General features: G+C 42.2%; 1 protein-coding gene across 1 annotated transcript in view; it reads left to right on the top strand.

The window, feature by feature from the left end:
* Positions 1-20,000, top strand: part of grin3bb (glutamate receptor, ionotropic, N-methyl-D-aspartate 3Bb) — a gene marked incomplete at both ends in the record, with an annotated part of 128,499 nt that overhangs the window by 63,853 nt on the left and 44,646 nt on the right. The window lies entirely within an intron of this gene.

The following is a 20,000-nucleotide window of genomic DNA, read 5'->3' on the forward strand; positions in this document are numbered from 1 at the left end:
GAACCAACATATACCCGACAATTGCGCTCTCGCTCGCCTCCTTTCCTGAGGCAGTGGTACTGCCTGTCTCACTAACAATATTTTTCATTGCGTTTTGAGCTCAACTCAAAGGTTCTACGCTTGCGCACGCATGCGTAAAACCCAGTTTGGAGTGATTGCGCTATCCTAACTGAGGCACTGCCTCAGCTGCCCATAGACACCCATGCATCTGCCTCATCCCACGGCACGTCCCTGTTTTCTGGAACCGGAAATGCGCAAATTCAGCAATTTTGATAATAAAAATGCTCGAAATGATCGGAATCATGCAGAAATTACACCCATACCACAGGTAAGAAGAGAAATATGAATATTTATTTTATAATATATATATATACATATATATACAGCCGCGGAAAAAATTAAGAGACCACTTCAAAATTATCAGTTTCTCTGGTTTTACTATTTATTGGTATGTGTTAAAGTAAAATGTACATTTTAGTTTTATTCTATAACCTACTGGCAACATTCCTACCAAATTTCAAATAAAAATATTGTCATTTAGATAATTTATTTGCAGAAAAATGACAATTGGTCAAAATAGCAAAAATGATGCAGTGTCTTCAGATCTCGAATAATGCAAAGAAAACAAGCTCATATTCATTTTTAAACTACACAATACTAATGCTTACACTTAGGAAGAGTTCAGAAATCAATATTTGGTGGAATAACCTTGATTTAAAATCACAACTTTCATGTGTCTTGGCATGCTCTCCACCAGTCTTTCACATTGCCGTTGGGTGACTTTATGCTACTCCTGGCGCAAGAATTCAAGCAGCTGGGCTTCTTTTCATGGCTTGTGACCATCCATCTTCCTCTTGATCACATTTCAGAGGTTTTTTTATGGGATTCAGGTCTCGAAATTGGGCTGGCCATGACAGGGTCCTGACCTGGTGATACTCCATCCACACCTTTACTGGCCTGGCTGTGTGGCATGGAGCATTGCCCTGCTGGAAAAAACACTTCTCAGAGTTGGGGAACATTGTCAGAGCAAAAGGAAGCAAGTTTTTCTTCCGGGACAACGTTGTACTTTGCCTGGCTGAGGTTTGTAAAAGACCATAAGGATTGAAAAAAGCGGACTGGAGGGTCTTCTAGTTCGTCTTCTCTGATGAGTCCAATTTTCAGCTTTGCCCAACACATGGTCATCTGATGGTTAGACGGAGACCTGGAGAGGCCTACCAGCCAGAGAGTCTTGCACCTACTGTGAAATCGGACTCATCAGAGAAGACGAACTTAGAAGAACCTCCAGTCCGCTTTTTCAATCCTTATGGTCTTTTACAAACCTCAGCCAGGCAAAGTAAAACGTTGTCCCGGAAGAAAAACTTGCTTCCTTTTGCTCTGACAATGTTCCCCAACTCTGAGAAGTGTTTTTTCCAGCAGGGCAATGCTCCATTCCACACAGCCAGGCCAGTAAAGGTGTGGATGGAGTACCACCAGATCAGGACCCTGTCATGGCCAGCCCAATTTCGAGACCTGAATCCCATAAAAAACCTCTGAAATGTGATCAAGAGGAAGATGGATGGTCACAAGCCATGAAAAGAAGCCGAGCTGCTTGAATTCTTGCGCCAGGAGTAGCATAAAGTCACCCAACGGCAATGTGAAAGACTGGTGGAGAGCATGCCAAGACACATGAAAGTTGTGATTTTAAATCAAGGTTATTCCACCAAATATTGATTTCTGAACTCTTCCTAAGTGTAAGCATTAGTATTGTGTAGTTTAAAAATGAATATGAGCTTGTTTTCTTTGCATTATTCGAAATCTGAAGACACTGCATCATTTTTGCTATTTTGACCAATTGTCATTTTTCTGCAAATAAATGATCTAAATGACAATATTTTTATTTGAAATTTGGTAGGAATGTTGCCAGTCCGTTATAGAATAAAACTAAAATGTACATTTTACTTTAACACATACCAATAAATAGTAAAACCAGAGAAACTGATAATTTTGAAGTGGTCTCTTAATTTTTTCCGCGGCTGTATATTCTCTGCCTCCCCTGCCTCCTATGACCGCACGTCCCTGGTTTCGAGTCTCCCCCTGAGGCATGCCTGAACATGCCTCTCAGCCCCTCTGGCCGCTATATAAGCCCGACCTTCCTCTGGCCATTTTGTTGGTCAAGAAGCTGGAGAGAGGAGCAGCAAGGATTTTGTGGGACAAAGTTCAGAGACATTTCTTTTCATCATTGCCGTGCGTCTTTAAGACAGTGAGTGTTCTGTTATTACATGTGTGTTTAGCTATTAAGTCTGTAAATATTAGTTTAGGTAAATACCTATTAAATACCTATTATTTGTTGTGTTGAGCATTCACTGTCGGACCGCTTATCATTCAGGATACTGTCACCATTTCATATTCATTCTTGTTGTACATAATGATTCATTTATTGTATTGATTGCTAATGTTTGTATATTTGTCATTTATATTATTTCATAAAAACCACGGTTCAGTTCACGGTTCACTTCAGTCAATACACGGATTCATGTGTGTAAGTCCCCTACAAGGATAATTCTAGCATTCATTACCCTGTTCATTCCATATCATCCTGTTCCATCAAGTCTTGCGTGTGTGTGTTGGAAATAAACCTTCATCTTCATTGGACATTGGCATTCTGTATTGTTCTTACCGGACAACCTTGGCGATTGTCACTCATTACTCCACCAGTCATACAGTTCTTTTGGGGATCTAGTCAACTCAACATCCCCTATTTTATAGCCCCCACCCAGTGTACATGATGCTGCAGCACACATCTCCTCTCCTACTGTCCGACACACACACACACACACACACACACACACACACAAATGCACTTCCACAGTCCTAAACAAGGACCTAGCCATAGCCAAGAGGCCATTCATGCTTGAGGCCAGGGAGGGGCTCACCTCTGATCTGGAGGTTTCTGTGAATACAGCATTTCCCATGTAATTTCCATTAGGCAGGTTATTGATGGAAGGACTGTGTGTGTGTGTGTGTATGTGTGTTTGTGTGTTTTGTGTTTTGCGTGTGTGTGTGTGTGTGTGTTTGTGTGTTTTGTGTGTGTGTGTGTGTGTGTGTGTGTGTGTGTGTGTGTGTGTGTGTGTGTGTGTGATCATTAGGCAGGTCATTGATAGGATAAGGCAAGTCATTGTTCAGATCGATAAAAGCAGGGCAGTGGACTGGGTCCGATTGATATTTGAATCAGGCATCTCCGTCTGTGACCCGGGGTCCTCACAGCTGCATAATAAAATCAGACATGAAGTAACAGAAAACATGGTTAGAGTATCAATTACGCCACAGATCAAATACAAGGATACATCCACACATACCGCGTATGCTCATATACACACACACACACATACACACACACACACAGAGAAACAAACCAGAAAAGACTGTGCACACACACAAACATACATGAACACTCTCCTTTCTCTCACACATACACACAAACACAGACACAGTGAGAGGGAGAGAGACTTACAGACAAGTACACATTTTCACCACTTGTCAGTATTCAAATGATGCAGACGGGTCCCGCAGCGCAAGTCCTTCTTCCCCAGGTACAGCCTGTGACCGTGATCCAATTTAGTGTGACACGGGCGCTGAGCGAACCCTGCGTCTGACACATGCACTCGCAGAGGGCCTGGCGCCGGCGTCTGGGCCCGTTTGAATGCTAAGCACTCAGATAATGAAAGCTCCTGTGTCAGTGTGTGTGTGTGTGTGTGTGTGTGTGCCCCTGCTAAGGACCCAGTCACTCAGGGGGACCGTGCCACACGCCTCACTTGGCAGTATGAGACGTCTGACAGGACCTAGGACCACCACACACACACCCACACCCACACCCACACCCACACACACACACACACACACACACACACCCACACACACACCCACACACACACACTGTAAAACAAGATATACAGGGGCAGTTTTGTTCCCTCAGAAATTAAAACACTAAATAGCCAGACTATAGACTACAAATGGTCAGACAACACACTCAGTTATTAACTTATGGACCGTACAGCCTTCTTAATCTATTTATTTATTTATTCTGGACTAGTGTTTAGTATCTATGATGGCTTTTACTCTGTATTTTATCCGCTGTATTTTGACACTAATAACTGTTTGTATACTTGTTATCCATGTCCCTATGTCTGGAGCACTAGTCGTCTCTGTTATGTCACTGTCCGTTTTCTGTCAATGTCATTAATGTTGTCTATGTGTGTGTAAGCACCCCACTCTTTTTTACCTGCAACCAAATCTACCCTCGGGTACAAATAAAGTTACCTTACCTTACCTTACACACACACACAATCACACCGCTGTCGGAGCGTGCCTGCAGTCAACTTTAATCTGCAGAAGGAGCTGAAGTTTCAGGCTCATGCTGGCCTTAAAGTGGCTGAATTCCAAGGTGATGCTGGCTGAATTCTGACCTCCAAGAGCAGCTGAATGTAGACACATGCTGGGAAGGAGCCAATAGGAAGGGGCTTGGGGGATTGAAGTGTTTGATGTTTACTGTTGGTTGATTTAGATCCAATCAATCGTATCATTACACAGCATTTTCAAGTGTTATTTCTGGAAAGCGCCCAGATATCTGACCAAAATTCACAGCATCTAGTTCATGTACTGAACTGTACCGTGTTGACACAAAAACAACAAGTTAAATGCTTCAAAGCTGCAGTTCTAAGAGCCTTAATTAGATTCAACACTTTCAATCAGCACATAAGCACTGCTCTCTCTCTCACAGAGGCTTGTTGTGATGGAGAGGAGAGGAGAGAAGAGAAGAGAAGAGAGGGGAAGAGAAGAGAAGAGAAGAGAAGAGAAGAGAAGAGAAGAGAAGAGAAGAGAAGAGAAGAGAAGAGAAGAGAAGAGAAGAGCTCTCTTACTGCCGCTCCTCCACGCTTATGGTCCTGGTGTTCAGAACTGTTTTATTCCTCATATTGATGCAGATCTGACCGTTTTGAAACGTTATTAAAAGAAGACTTGAAAACTAGAAATTAAAGGCAATTACTTGCATTTTTAGAAATCAAAATAGATCAAAATCAAACGTATAAAAAAGCATTATTAACATTTATGTTAATTCTATTCTCATTCTTTTCACAATTATCTTCATACTGGTTCGTGTTCACAACATGAGGATTAAGCTCTCTCTCTTGAAACCATTGGCCCTTTAAATGACTGGCAATTACTCTAGCCATTTATGCTTTTATATACTGTATATATATATATATATATATATATATATAGAGAGAGAGAGAGAGAGAGAGAGAGAGAGAGGTAGACAGGTAGAGAGTGAGAGTGAGAGAGAGATAATGTTATGTGTTAATGGTGTCAATAATTGATCTCATTTGTTTTCCTGATGACACCTACCATATGGAGAGATGTGGCTGCTGGCCTAAAGAGCTTTTGGTTTATCTATCTGTGTGCGTGTGTGTGCGTGTGTGTGTGTGTGTGTGTGTGTGGTGTTGTGTGTGTGTGTGTGTGTGTGTGTGTGTGTGTGTTTGTGTGTGTGCTGGTGTCTGTGTTTTTGTGTGTGTGCATGTGTGCATGCATATTCATTTGCTTTTGCATATCTGTCTGTGTGTGGGTGGGTGCGAGTCAGTATGTGTGTATATTATTAAATATTAATTTGCATACATCTGTGTGTGTATATGTGCACATGCAGGCATGTTTGTGTCTGTGTTTGTGTGTGTGTGTGTGTGTGTGTGTGTGTGTGTGTGTGTATACGTTTGTTTATATGTGTGTGTGTGTGCGTGTGTGTGTGTGTGTATGTTTGTGTGTATGTGTGTACTGTGTGTGTGTGTGTGTGTGTGTGTGTGTGTGTGTGTGTGTCTGTGTGTCTGTGTGTGTGTGTGAGATTGCACATAAACAGCTGTAGTGATTATCCATCAGTCGGTGTAGCACCTCTTGTGTTGTGCTGAGTGGTTGCTCTGTTCTGTTCTGTGCGTAATTAGGGCTCTCTACTCTGCATGCTAAAACCTTCCTGCTCGCTCTTAGTCTGGAGACTCCTAGCCTCACCTGAAAGTAGCCATGCTCGCTATTAGTCTGGAGACTCCTCGTCTCATTCTCACTATTAGTCTCACTTGAAAGTAGCCATGCTCACTATTAGTCTGGAGACTCCTCGTCTCATTCTCACTATTAGTCTTACTTGAAAGTAGCCATGCTCACTATTAGTCTCACTTGAAAGTAGCCATGCTCACTATTAGTCTCACCTGAAAGTAGCCATTCTCACTCCTCGTCTCACATGAAAGTAGCCATGCTCACTATTATTCTCACCCAGGGTGGAAAATTTACATATTTTTTAGGGGGCAATTTTTGCCCCCACTTACTGAAATCCAGGGGCATTTCACAAAAAATTGGGGGCACTTTTAGAAACTTGTGAAAAACATTTAACCTTTGTTCAAAATAATAAACACACTTATTTAGGCTTAAAGCAGCAATACGGAATTCTGTTCCAAAACTAGTACGCTAACTACCTAAAAGACATGCAAAAATCTTGTAACCACCACCAACAGCCCAGCTGACACTAAAAGAAGCTTGCCAACACACTAACTGGTGTCTTTTTGCAGTATACCTGGTATGTCATGCATGTGAAAGCTTTTCTTCCATTTTTGCAGGGTGTTCCAGCCCGTTACACAGAACTACATAGGGCATATCTTGGATGGCTAGTGGGAAAGACACAGGTCTTGATCTGTCCTTCACATGACCATGCGATCAAAATTAAGAGGATGTTACCAAAACTAGTTGCCTATAGAACCATACCTCAAAAAGTGTCAAATTGTTGCAAAGTGTTACTTTAAAGTATATGAACAATTCTTATCAAATGGCAATAATAAGACTATTAGGCAGACTATTCAAAGTGTTTTCTTAGATTTTTTGAACAAAAACCAAACAGACAGTGTAAATTAGACAATCATATTCACGTTTATTCTTATTTCTTTGTGGTTATGAGTTGTTACTACTACATTTCATTATTCAACTATTAACAATCGTTTTTTTCTTTCTTTTTTTTATAATAATAACACATCATATTTATGGATTTTTGTGTTACCTTTAATCATGTTGTACCTACCATAGTAGGCCTACAGGAAATACAGTTAAGACTATTAAGCTAGCTTGCAAGCAAGCCTTTGTAGCTAACGCACTATCAAAGATAGCTAACGTTAGCTAACTAACATTAAACTACCTTAACCGAACTAAATAATTTCTAAAAGTATTATAACTAGTTATCATTCACCGTAGGCCATGGCGTGTTGCTTGGCGCCTGGTGACGAAAGGCCATGTATTTCTGTATGTTTTCGCTCCCCTTGATGAAGTCAGCAGAAAAATGTGCCTGTGCTGGATTTACAACGACTTGGGCAACTCGTTGTCCACAAGTCCGACATGACTTGAAAAAAAAAATCAGGTCTTTTTCTCGTCGTCGTCGCCGTCATCCTCCACCCCAGGCCAATCTAACTTTAATTTTTTGACAGTTGCTGGGTGTGTGAATTTTATCTTTTAGAACCTGAGATGGTGACAGAGACTGCTCTGATCCTCATGTGTCCACTGCAGGTGCTGTGTGAGTAGAGAGGAGACCATTACAGCCCTCGCTGTTCTCAGCTTTCGTGAAATCCGTTGTATCTTGAACTGCAGAACAGGATATGTGAGATGCTTTTTCAGTGCTTTGTCAACACAATAATCCACCAAATGACAAAAATAAAAAAGTCGCTAGATTTGTGGCTAGTCGCTTTTTGCTAATAAAGTCGCCAAGGGGGTCTGAAAAGTCGCCAGATATAGAGACAAAGTCGCTAAATTGGCAACACTGCTCCGAATGTTTTTTGTTAGAACGTTCGGTTCTTCACGCAACAAGCAGTCAAGACAAAAAAATAAATAAATGTAATGGCAACTGACCGGGTCGTATAGGCTACGATGTTTGACACGTTCATCAAATTATTATTACACAAAATTATATTATTTTGCCCCTCTCCTAGTAATTTTAGGGGCAAAACTATATTTCTTAGTGGCAGTTTTGCCCTTTGCCCTCGTGTATTTCCGATGCTGTTATCATCTGAAAGTAGCCATGCTCACTATTAGTATCACCTGAAAGTAGCCATGCTCACTATTAGTCTCACCTGAAAGTAGCCATGCTCACTATTAGTCTGGAGACTCCTAGCCTCACCCGAAAGAAGTCTGAAGTTGCGTGGCCTTGTCTCAAATAGGCAGATCAGAATAAATCATAGTGGAGTGTCATGTTGTGTCATGTTAATACCTGTTTGTGTTTTCTAAGTCAGTAACTCGTAGACCGTGACTCGTCCTCGTCTTTGTGTCTATGGACCAGTCTGACTGTACCCTTCACTGTTGACTTGGTCTGCTGCAAAGAAGTATTTTGGTGTAGTGTCATTTAGATGAGTGTAGAATGGACCAAGTGTGGGGGACGATGCGTGTATTTGAGTTTGCAGTCAGTCGACAATGTGTTGAAGAGAACTGTGTGGGTGTGTGTTTTAGTGTGCTTTAGTGTGTGTGTGTGTGTGTGTGTGTGTGTGTGTGTGTGTGTGTGTGTGTGTGTGTGTGTGTGTGTCAGGGACGTGCGGTCCTAGGAGGCAGAGCCTGTCATTTTGAAAAGTAAAACAATATATATATATATATTATATAAAATAAATATTCATATTTCTCTTCTTATCTGTGGTATGAGTGTAATTACTGCATGATTACGATCATTTCGAGCATTTTTATTATCAAAATCGCTGAATTTGCGCATTTCCGGTTCCAGAAAACAGGGACGTGCCGTGGGATGAGGCAGATGCATTGGTGTCTATGGGCAGCTGAGCCAGTGCCTCAGTTAGGATAGCGCAATCACTCCAAACTGGGTTTTACGCATGCGTGCGCAAGCGTAGAACCTTTGAGTTGAGCTCAAATCGCAATGAAAAATATTGTTAGTGAGGCAGGCAGTACAACTGCATCAGGAAAGGAGGCGAGTGAGGGCGCAATTGTCGGGTATATGTTGGTTCTAAAAGTAGGTCCTCTTCTACACTTCTACTTGACGGCGAAAATGGAAGGTTGTATTGCTAAGCTGAAGCAGTTCTCAAAACTGGACTTGCAGTCCAAACCTGAAATGATTAATAATGGGAGACCAATGGCGGAGCTAAAATGTTTGCTTCAAACCACGGGACAGAAGGTATTGACATTTGCATTGGAGTGTTTTACGTTTCCCAACGGGACATATTCATGCGCAACACAAACCTCGCTAAGGCTGCTAGGTGCAGGAAAGTTGCCTTGAAGTTGTGAGCAGAATAGGTGCCTGAGCTAAACTAGCCACTGACTGCATTCGCTCAAGAAGAGGAGGTAGATCGCGGGAGAAAAGGACAACGGATTTCTACTGAACTATATTGGGAGCCGTGAGTGGATTACTTTGGTTTCACCTCAAATTGACGGTTAAGAGCTCCAACGAAAGTGCACCAACTTTAAATTATACCGGTCAGTAGAACATGGGTGGTATTGGGTGCTATGTCTGCGGTGTTTAACTGTTTGCTTGTTAATACGTTGTGTAAATAAATATGTAATTGTTTTTTTTTCCAAACTGCGAATTCAAGTGTCCGAGTTGTGTAAAAGGTAATTTAAATTAGCATCACACCACCTTGGTTATATTTTCCCTAGACAAAATGAAATGAGCCATATCATTTGTGGGAGGGCTACATATGCTACCTTGTTACTATTAATATCTTATTTGACATGGTGTAAAAGTTCAATTACCACACCGATTGTACGTTTAGCTTTAGGCCTATAGCCTCGTAAAAGTCAGTTGACTACTGAGCCGTAGAACTACTTATAATTTAAAAAAACAATCGTTTAAAAGTAATAGTATTAGACAATAAAACAAAGTTTTTTCAGTTCTGGTGAGATGACAATTTTTAAACCATAAGGATATATACATGTATGATGTATACATTTCTATTTTTTTTAAACAACTAGAGATCGGAATGACGTAATCACTTCCGGTTTCTGTGCCTCACCACGTCACTGGTCTGTGTCTAGGGAACAGTGAGTGGGGGACAGTGATGTATATGTACTTGTTGGAGCAGGTGGCCTTGTGCTGTGATCATGATATTCTGGTTATATTGACGCCACAAGCTGGCTCAGAGTGAAGACAGATAACTCCTCCATACACACACACACACACACACACACACACACACACACACACACACACATACTCACACACACACTTGCCCCTGTAAAGTTCAAACACTTGTGTGTTTGGCTGACAAGAACTGATATCTCCCTCAATTCATCTCTCTCTCTCCCTCTCTTCCCAATCTATCTCTCTGTAGCTCCCTCTAACTCCCTGCCCTCTCTCTCTCTCCTCTCCCTCTCTCTCTTTCTTTCCCTCTCTCTCCATCTTTCTGTCTCTCTCCCTCTCTCTCTTTGTCCAAAGCGATGTACAGGGGAGAAAACAGTCAAGCTAAGAGCAATAAAACCTGGTGTAACAATAAATACTTATTTTTTAAGAAATATAAAACGACATAGAAAGAAAAAGAAGCGCTGGACTGTCACTTCTTAAGTGCAAGTTAAGCCAGGGTGCCAGTTTGGAAGGGAGGTGCTCTCTGAAGAGAGCTTCAAGAGCTTTTTGAAGCTAGAGAGGGACAACCCTGCTCCGGTAGTGCTAGGCAGTTCGTTCCACCACGTGGAACTACAAATGAGAATAGTCTGGATTGCCATGCTTGCACAGGTGGCAGTGCCAGACGAAGCTCACAAGATGAGCGCAGCGTCCTGTGTGTAACATTTGCCCTTACAAGAGCATTTAGGTAGGTGGGAGCAGAACCAGCAAGCTCTCTGTAGGCAAGCATAAGTGACTTGAACTTAATGCGTGCAGCTACCGGCAGCCAGTGGAGCGCAATGAGTAGCGGGGTGACATGTGCCCTCTTTGGTTGGTTGAACACCAGACACGCCGCCGCGTTCTGGATCATCTGTAGTGGTTTCACCACGCAAGCCGGCAAGCCCGTTAGGAGGGCGTTGCAGTAGTCAAGGCGGGACCACCAAGGTTTGCACCAGCAGCTGGGTGGCATACTGGGTTAGGTACGGCCTGATTTTGCGGATGTTGTATAGCGCAAAGCGGCACGACCTGGAGACAGATGCGATGTGGGCTGTGAAGGTCAGTTGGTCATCCATAATGACCCCGAGGTTTCTTGCTGTTTTAGATCGAACAAGAGATAAAGAGTCAATATTGATATTGATGTTGTGGTGGATGACCTGTATGGCAGGGAAGACCATCAGTTCCGTTTTGGCCAGGTTCAGCTGAAGGTGGTGGTTTTTCATCCATATGGATATATCAGCAAGACAGTCCGAGATCCGCGCCGAAACACTGTTGTCCTCAGGAGGGAAAAGACAGAACCAGTTGAGTATCATCGGCATAACAGTGATAGGAAAAACCATGCGAGCGGATGATGGGGCCCAGTGAGGTGGTGTAAATGGCAAAGAGGCAGGCATCACCGAGCCTTGGGGCATCCCAGTGGTGAGGCGGTAAGGTACAGACAGATGACCTTGCCATGACACATCGAACAAGCGCTTCTCTCTCTCTCTCTCTCTCTCTCTCTCTCCCCCTCTCTGAGGATCCATGTGTTTGGTTCACACACAGTGTTTTGTTTCAGTGGAGGCTGTGTAAGTTCATCCATGTGGGGTTTCATTTCTCAGATCATCGTACTTGACAGGACTTCATGATTCTGACATCCCTGGTGGTGGTGGTGGTGGTGAGGGTGGGAGTGGGGGTGGTGGGGGCCTGGGCTTATACAGCTGCTGGTCCCTCTTTGACCCCCCCATGCGCCCAGCACACTGTGTGTGTGTGTGTGTGTGTGTGTGTGTGTGTGTGTGTGTGTGTGTGTGTGTGTGTGTGTGTGTGTGCGTGTGCGTGTGCGTGTGTGTGCGTGCGTGCGTGCGTGTGTGTGTGCATGTGTGTTCATGTGTGTCTCTGTCACATCTCTACCCATGGGAAGTAAGGCCTTGATCTCACCATCCGCTCCTGAATATCAACTTTTCCATGATACTCCTTCAAATGCTTTATTCTCCCTCTCCCATATCATGACTCCACTCACATCACATCTCTTACACACACACAGACACACACAGACACACACAGACACACACAGACACACACAGACACACACAGACACACACACACACCATTACACACACGCACTCTCACACACACACACGTATCCCAGGGTACAGATATCAAACGTTTCCCTCTGCCTTGTTTCCCTGATGGAGAGTCAGTGGTTGTGGCAGACAGTCCAGTGTGGCTCAGGTCACTGCAGGGTAACGTGTGATCTGGAGAAATCCACAGCGTTCATCAGACCTGGTATAACATATCCCATCGGATCAGACACGGAATAACAGTTTGACTTCCCAGAGGACGAAACCCGGAATAACAGTTTGACTTCCCAGAGGACGAAACCCGGAATAGCATACCCTTCCTCCTTCCTATCACTGCCGGAATGAAACTCCTTACCAAGTGAATCAGACTGGGAATAACATTCATCAGTCTAGTAGAAAAGCAGTTCTCTTCCTAATTGGATGAGACCTGGAATAGCCTTCCCTATCTCCGTCCAATCAACGTTGGCATAGCAGATCTCCACACCATCGGATCATTGCCAGAAAACCAATCCCTCTTCTACCAGACACTCTTGCATCAGAACCAACCGGACCAGTCCTTTGGCCCATCATGTCAATGTGAGAATAACACCTCTCTCCCCAGTGTGTAAGAGTCTGATAACAACCCTTCTCCCAATCATGCCAGTGCTGATAGAGCACTGCACCCCCACCCCCACCCCCACTCCCCACCCCCCTCGGCTGGCCGAATGACCTTCTGTCAGATGTGGTTCCCCAGACATGCCGGGGGCCTCAGCATCACAGTGAATCGCCAGTGAAGCAGTCTCCTCTTAGGCTCAGGAGATTAGTTTGGACTTCCGCGCAGCACAATTGCCTCATGGAAAATTCTTTGCCTTTATCAGGCAGAGAGTGAGGTGTCGTGTGTGTGTGTGTGTTACATGCCTGTCTAGGGCTTGAGCATGTAACAAACATTTAAAAACACGGGCCGACAACGGAATAAAAATAACCGTGCATTTAATGACAAAAGATAACTGAACTACGGCTCAAAAATAACTAACATACAAAAACAACACAAGGCCTCGAACACAGGCCTCCACAGCCTGGCGCTCTCTCCTGGTCTCTCACACCAGTGAGTGGCAAATAGTTCATTGTGGCGCGGGCAAGGCCTGAGACTGGTCCTTGCGGCAACGACGTGTTGCAGTCGTGGCAGACAACCCAAAAATGCGTGTTTCCGAAAAATCAGTCACGTGTGATGGAATCCGGCCGCTTTTTAAAGGGCCGGGACTTTTATTGGGCCGATGGGATTCAAGCCCCAATCAGATGCGCACCACCTCACCTGCAAGACACACAAGACAAACAGAAGCACAGGCAACAATACATAGACAGACCCACAGGGTCGTAACAGTGTGTGTGTGTGTGTGTGTGCGTGTGTGCGTGTGTGTGTGTGTGAGTGTGAGTGTGAGTGTGAGTGTGAGTGTGAGTGTGAGTGTGAGTGTGAGTGTGTGTGTGTGTGTGTGTGTGTGTGTGTTTGAGTTGACTGCACTCTGACATGAATGCTTAAGGTATACACACACACACATCGGCATGTAATCCTCTCCCATGGGTGTCACTGTTTTCCGATCTGCGTTTGTTTAATTCTCTATAGTTGCAGCCAATTTAAATGCTGTGTTGTTTGTTCTGATGTCACAATGGCATTGTGTCCATACTTGACTGATAATTTCACTGTGACATGCAGGCTCTAAGTATACGGTGTATAACACTACATGATGTTTCAAACTAACACTACATGATGTTTCAAACTAACACCACATGATGTTTCAAACTAACACTACAGGATGTTTCAAACTAACACCACAGGATGTTTCAAACTAACACCACAGGATGTTTCAAACTAACACCACAGGATGTTTCAAACTAACACCACAGGATGTTTCAAACTAACACCACAGGATGTTTCAAACTAACACTACAGGATGTTTCAAACTAACACTACATGATGTTTCAAACTAACACTAGATGATGTTTCAAACTAACACCACATGATGTTTCAAACTAACACTACATGATGTTTCAAACTAACACTAGATGATGTTTCAAACTAACACTAGATGATGTTTCAAACTAACACCACAGGATGTTTCAAACTAACACTACAGGATGTTTCAAACTAACACTACAGGATGTTTCAAACTAACACTACATGATGTTTCAAACTAACACTACATGATGTTTCAAACTAACACTACATGATATTTCAAACTAACACTACAGGATGTTTCAAACTAACACTAGATGATGTTTCAAACTAACACTAGATGATGTTTCAAACTAACACCACAGGATGTTTCAAACTAACACTACAGGATGTTTCAAACTAACACTACAGGATGTTTCAAACTAACACTACATGATGTTTCAAACTAACACTACAGGATGTTTCAAACTAACACTACATGATATTTCAAACTAACACTACAGGATATTTCAAACTAACACTACAGGATGTTTCAAACTAACACTAGATGATGTTTCAAACTAACACCACAGGATGTTTCAAACTAACACTACAGGATGTTTCAAACTAACACTACAGGATGTTTCAAACTAACACTACATGATGTTTCAAACTAACACTACATGATGTTTCAAACTAACACTACATGATATTTCAAACTAACACTACAGGATGTTTCAAACTAACACTACATGATGTTTCAAACTAACACTACATGATGTTTCAAACTAACACTAGATGATGTTTCAAACTAACACTACATGATATTTCAAACTAACACTACAGGATGTTTCAAACTAACACTACAGGATGTTTCAAACTAACACTACAGGATGTTTCAAACTAACACCACATGATGTTTCAAACTAACACTATAGGATGTTTCAAACTAACACTACAGGATGTTTCAAACTAACACTATAGGATGTTTCAAACTAACACTACAGGATGTTTCAAACTAACACTATAGGATGTTTCAAACTAACACTACAGGATGTTTCAAACTAACACTACAGGATGTTTCAAACTAACACTACAGGATGTTTCAAACTAACACTACAGGATGTTTCAAACTAACACTACATGATGTTTCAAACTAACACTACATGATGTTTCAAACTAACCAGCTGTTATCTTAATGCCTCCGCTCTGCAGATGCTCATTGTTTAGTATCATAGTACTTCTCTGGTATCATAGTATTTCTCTGGTTGCTGAGGTCTTGTCATAAGGATTTGGGCAAAATGCTGAAGATCAACACCCTGAAGATCAAAGCCTAACAAACCATCAGAGAAGATAACAAATTACAATCTTCAAATGAATAGCAGAAAAGCAGACTGAAAAGGGGGGGGAAAACAATCCTTCAAACCCATTTATGAATTGAAGATATTCACACTGGGTCCTCAGACTTTCAGATCAATATTAAACTTTTTTTATATGAACGTATCCTGGATAAAAGTTCAGCTTTCAGCTTTCCCCAAAACTACAGTCATTCTTTGTGAGCACTTAAGTGCCTCTTATGTGATTGACAGTAGACTTAACCCAGACAATGGTAAGATGGTCACCGATCAAGTGCTTTTAGGGACAGATTCAGCCTTTTATAATGTGGCATCTTGAGTGACAGAGGAGTGGCGTTATAATGCTGTGCTTGATTGGTCAGGTCTTATCCATTTGTCAGCTCTTGATTGATCAGGTCTTATCCATCGCTCAGCTCTTCTGTGTCCTTTTGGAGCCCATAGGCGAAGAAAATTCCCATCCTCTTTCAGCCTGTGCTTTCTTCACATCTGTCAACCTACAATTTAGGCTAAAATAAGATTTAGCGGTTTATTAACGCAAATAAGTTATCAGTCCAACCAAGTTATCAGTCTGTTGTTGCCAGCGTCCTTTTCTATGCTGTGGTGTGCTGGGGAGGCAGCACAAAGAAGAGGGATGCTGGGCGACTTGACAGGCTGGTGAGAAAGGCAGGAGCTGTTGTTGGCACCGATCTGGACTGCATTACAACAGTGGCGGAGAGTAGGACCCTGAGCAGGCTGATTACAATCATGGACAATGACCACCACCCACTCTACAACACTTTTAATGGTCAGAGGAGCATCTTCAGTGGCAGACTCCTGTCACTGTCATGCTCATCAGACAGGCTCAGGAAGTCCTTTGTCCCCAGGGCCATTCAGCTCTATAACGCCACACAGAAGGGGAGGGGGAGGGAAATGGACTTCTCTGCATGAGTCTACCTCAGTCTGCCCTCCTCTTCTCCTCACACCTTATTCCTTATTCCATCCCACTGCCCATCCTTTTTCCTTCCTTTTTCTACATTTTTCTACTTTTTTTGACTGGCTACACTAGCCCCTTGGACTGCCTTTCCTTTATTTAAGTATTTATATCACTGTACACTATCCCCACACACACAAGCACAGGACTCTTTGCACTATCCACACAGTCACAGGAACACTTTTGCACTACTACTTTCCACCACTTACAGCCCTGTCACATGTTAAGCACATTGTTATATGTATATGTTATATGTAAACACCCCACCCCCATGTGTACATGTTCCCCCTATGTGTATTGTTCTTGTATTTATTGTGATTTTTGTATTTATTGTTATTCATGTTTGTTTGTAAGTGTAAGCTACTTGGATGACCTTAATTTCCCTCGGGATCAATAAAGTATCCATCTATCTATCTATCTATCTATCTAAGAAAAGATTTTCATATGCTTATATTATCATCAAATAAGCACAACTTTACCGAAGCATTGATGATTGTTGCCTACAGGATCGTATTTAAAAAACAGTACATTCATTCCATGTCACGAGAACAGCAAAATATCACACCTCCATATCAGGTTTATTAACGGGGAATTCTCCACACTTTAGCGGCTTTCAAAGGCCTTCTAGCTCCAATTTGGTCTGCAGTTTCCACAGACTAAGACACAAGGTAGGTCTAATTCAATTTGAAGTAATTTAAGCTTTTCCTTCAATACATTTTAAAAGGTCAGTTTATATGAATGATACTTGCTGGTGTGCAATTGTGTAGTTATAAAAACTTACGATAATAACTATTGTACTTTAATAATTATTCTACTGTGCTGTGTTGAGGTTGGAAAAACACATTAAGCATAGCTTTTAGAAACCAGTCTTGAGAAATGTTAGCATTTGGCATAATAGCAAAGAAATTAATGATGATGAGTAATAAAATGAAATGTACACCTGTGTCAGTGTAGACCTGTGTCAGTGTAGATCTGTGTGCGTGTGTGTGTGTGTATGTGTGTGTCAGTGTAGACCTGTGTGTGTGTGTGTGTGTGTGTGTGTGTGTGTGTGTGTGTGTGTGTGTGTGTGTGTGTGTGTGTGTGTGTGTGTGTCAGTGTAGACCTGTGTCAGTGTAGATCTGTGTCAGTGTAGACCTGTGTCAGTGTAGACCTGTGTCAGTGTAGATCTGTGTCAGTGTAGATCTGTGTTAGTGTGGACATGTGTCAGTGTGTGTGTGTGTGTGTGTGTGTGTGTGTGTGTGTGTGTGTGTGTCAGTGTAGATCTGTGTTAGTGTGGACCTGCGTCAGTGTGTGTGTGTGTGTGTGTGTGTGTGTGTGTGTGTCAGTGTACAAATCACTGCAACAACCCAAATGGTTATTTGTTGCATCTTGGATGATAATTAGATATGGGTAAAAAATTATCACGATAGATATTTATATTTTCATTCGATAACGATATAAGACAATATAAATTAAGTCTGTTTCAAAGGTGCATATTTGCTTCAGACAAGAACGCCTGTACAAACCAAAGGTTTCAATGCTTTTACTACTCAAACCATTCCAGGGATTGAGTTACAGTGGCAAGTTAGCGATCAAAGCAACAGGTAGACCACCTCCCAAAATCAGAGCACTGTGATAAATATGTTTAAGTGACCTCCGTTTAATTTCCATAAACTGTTAGTTCGTTGTAAGGTAAAATTAATACATTGCTAGCAGGCGTGGTGTAGCGTGTGGAAATAGCACTGACAGGACTAGAGAGCTAGTTAGCAGGCTAGCCAGCTAGTAGGCTATCTAGTCACTTGTATGTAGATGCTTTAGCTGCGCAGTAGTCTACGCTCTGACCTAACCAAAGACAACGCAGCGATTTAAGACTTTTTAATGCCCCGCAGCCACCCTGATACCATTTCTCCGCAACTTCCTGCTGCATCACAGAAATTAAATGGACTGCTGTTCCTAATTATTCTCTATCGACATTATCGATATTATTGAAAATGAATTAATGTTACGATAATTTTATCGAGGGAAGTCATTACTTCGATAATTATTTTTATCGTTTTATCGTCCAGCCCAGGCTCCAGTAGAATTTAATGTTTTGATTAAAGTCCTTAAATCCTTAATTTCTCACTGCTGTTTATATAGACAGGCCCATTAAGTCTAGCAAGAGGTGATGCTGCTGTGTCATCAGTTATCGACTCTGTCTCTTAGAAGTGATGCGTGAGGGAGCAGCACATCCCATTTCTCATCCACATCTGTCCTACTTTCCTCCTTCCTTGTTGCATTTCTTCCTTGTTTCTTTCACTTTTTTTATAAGCTGCAGGGGCTATGACATACAAAAGGAAGGGAGAGAGAAAGGGAGGGAGAATTGATAAATAAATGAAATGATAACCACCTACAGAGTTCTTGATGTCCCTACTTTGGGACCTGTCTACTTCAGTTTAGGACAGAATGAGAGAGAGAGCAGGTATTAAAAGACCTTTTCTTCATTGGTTCCTTTTTCATTCTAGAATTCATTTCAGATTCTGAGATGTGTCTCAAACTGACCGCTATGGTCTTCTAGCTTTTATTACGTCAACACTGGTCTCCTCTATATTTTAGAATTGATTTAAATGAAAAATTGTCTCCAATTTATGGATAACAAATTGTCTTCAACATATCAGATTCTGAGTGTCCCAGGAGGACCACTCTACTTACCCAGGGTGTGTGGGGACAGGGTGAACAGGCACCTCACAGGGCTGTCTGCACTTCCCACAGTAACTATGACAACAACCATTTTAAAACCTGTTCAACAGTGATTTCACTGCACTGCATTGTTTAATGTTGGCCTCCAGCTCAAGTTGTTTTATTCATTTACCTATTCACTTATTTATTTCCCCAGTTGTCCTTTATCCTAATAGTATACTTTACCTCTTTAATTGCCCATTTATATGATTTTTTTTCTTTCAGTTTTGTATTTTTGTTTCTATTGAAGGTTTATTTACTTTTCTCCTCTGCTGTGTTCACTGTGTCCCTGCTTTAATTGTGTGTCAGGCTGTCAAAGCGCTCAGCGCTGCGTGCTGCAATGGCTCGCACAGGAGATGCAATAAACGAATACCTCACACACACACACACACACCCATGAGATGCAATATGTGAACGCCTCACATACCCACACACACACACACACACACACACAAACACACCCAGGAGATGCAATAAGTGAACGCCTGGTCTGATATGACTTGATATGAAGAATTCGTCAGAGCCTCTTACTACTAATCCTGTCTCTGTGGATATTAGCATCTCCTCACGCTCTTCTATACTGTCTACTAATCTATGCCATCTTTTCTGTGTTCTGTTCTGTTTGGGCCTGTTGTGACACTGAATTATGACTCCATCCGAATGTGTGCAGTGCACTTGATGTGAGAGGAAGTTATATTCATGGTAATGTGTGTTTAATATTTCTATTCCAAATGCCTCAGTAGCTCCCACAGGCTGCCATGTCTGCTGCTACATTTCCAAGTGTCTAAATTCAATTACGAATGTCCTCTGGAATATCTGTGTTTATGAGGAAGCTACTATCCTTCATTTTTCTATTCTTCTGCACCTTGCAAATCCTTCATTTTTTCCTGATTTCAACAACCACCTTCTCCTACCTCTCCCGCCTTAATCTAGA

This window comes from Sprattus sprattus (assembly GCF_963457725.1).
Source record: "Sprattus sprattus genome assembly, chromosome: 2".
NCBI classification, from domain to species: Eukaryota; Metazoa; Chordata; class Actinopteri; order Clupeiformes; family Clupeidae; genus Sprattus; species Sprattus sprattus.